This window comes from Poecile atricapillus, chromosome 2 (assembly GCF_030490865.1).
Source record: "Poecile atricapillus isolate bPoeAtr1 chromosome 2, bPoeAtr1.hap1, whole genome shotgun sequence".
NCBI lineage: Eukaryota > Metazoa > Chordata > Aves > Passeriformes > Paridae > Poecile > Poecile atricapillus.
In genome coordinates, this window is record NC_081250.1 from 152394652 (window position 1) to 152396497 (window position 1846).

The following is a 1846-nucleotide window of genomic DNA, read 5'->3' on the forward strand; positions in this document are numbered from 1 at the left end:
AAGCACTGATTCAAATCCAGTTTGTAGCACTTTTGTTGGGAATTAGGGGTGCACCACCCTCGATGGGAAACAAGCCCTGGCTGATGCTCCTAAAGTGTCAATTTTGGGTCATTTTTACACAAATCTGGAGCTGTTGAGGTTGGGAGAGACCCTTTGGATCCAGGATAGGCTGCTCCAAGGAAAACCAAGCATCCAAATTGAATTTGGTGAGCCGTGGTCTCCAGCTCCAGGGGGATGCAATGGGAGATGGTGGCTTTGTCACTTCATGGAAGTCACGTGGGAAGGGAAGGGTGGGGCTCAGGTTGGATCCCCGTGAGGGCTTTTCCCCTGGGAAAAAATAAAGGAATTGGTCAAGAAAGTAATTTTTGCTTCACACACAGCAGGTTTTAAACTGCATTTTTTTTTGTTGTTCCATAACGGGTTTCTGATCCCTTTTCTATGGAAAAGTTCATCAATGGGAATTTTAGGCTGGAAGGCAGCAAATCCTTGGCATGGGACACCCTATTTTCCCTTGGGACCTGGACACCACCTCCCCACCATCCTGGGAGGATGACCAAACCCATGGGTTTGGGGCTGGATTATGGGAACACACATCCCACAGGAGAAAGGTGGTTTTAAACCCCTGTAAATGGAAAAAAAAAAAGCCCAGGACTTTCAAAATAGGATTTATTTATGGAAGGTGGTGGGAGTGGTTTTTTATCCTGTCTACCAAGTCAGGGTTAAAACAGCATCCAGCTTTTTTGGGGGGGAATAATTTTGGAATTTAAGGAGTTTCCTCTTCCACCAGCCCTCCTGTGCCAGGTTTTGGAAGCCACCCACAGTGAAATCATTCTGCTGCAGAAGATCTTTTTCCCACCCACGTCCAGTGGATGTGGGAAACTCGTGACTCCAGAGCCGGGATCGCCTCCCCCTCTGGTGACGTGTGCTCAGATGGGATCTGTGCTCCATCAGCAAGAGCCTGGTGCTCCTTCCTTCTTTCCTGAAATCCACGGAGCTGGATCTTTCCATGCTCGTCTTCTCCACCTTGACCAGGAGGCAAAGAGGTCCTGTAAGATAAAACATGGTCAAAACCACAAAAAAATAGGGCCAAAATAACATTTACCAAGAAATTGAAGTCTCTCCATGCAGAGAGGAGCTCCAGGAGAATCAGCAAATAAGGAATGTTTGGATATCCTGGACTGGGATCAGCTCATGCAGCTCTTATGACCAGAGAGGAGATGGAAAAAGGAATTGGGGGATTTTTAAAATCACTGTTGATTTCCAGGCCCTTTGGGTCAGAAAACCGCCTGGAAACCCCATCCTAGAAATCCCATCCTGGAGAGCCCAGAAAACACACACGGATTCACCCAAATTTCCAAATTTTCCTGCTCTTGGAGCTTCACCCTCCATAATAAAAATCTTCTAGCCCATGGCGTTGATGTGGATTGGTGGTGGGACGCTGCAGCCAGGCCAGGTGCTCTCACTGCTAATAAATGTGATAAATTTGGAATTTTTTAGAGGGATCAGGGGCTGGAGCTGCCTCCAAACCGCTCCTGGTCCAGGAGCAGTGAGATCATGTCGGGAGCGGGATGGGGCGGAGCGGGATTTCTCCTGCTCCAGGATTTCTCTGTGGGATCCCTTGTCCAGCGCCTGCTCCATCCCATGGGAAGGGACATCCTCAACCCCACCTCCTCCTTCCCAAGAATCCGTGTGGAATTCCAGCCTCCTCTCCAGCCTGAGCCCACTGGAGGGCAGCAGCACCCTGTGCAATGCAAGAAAACCACAACAAACCCCCCCAGATCTGTCCAGCCGGGCACCCCCCACCCATCCTGGCACCCAAGGGTGGCCACGGGTGTCCCTGGGCTGC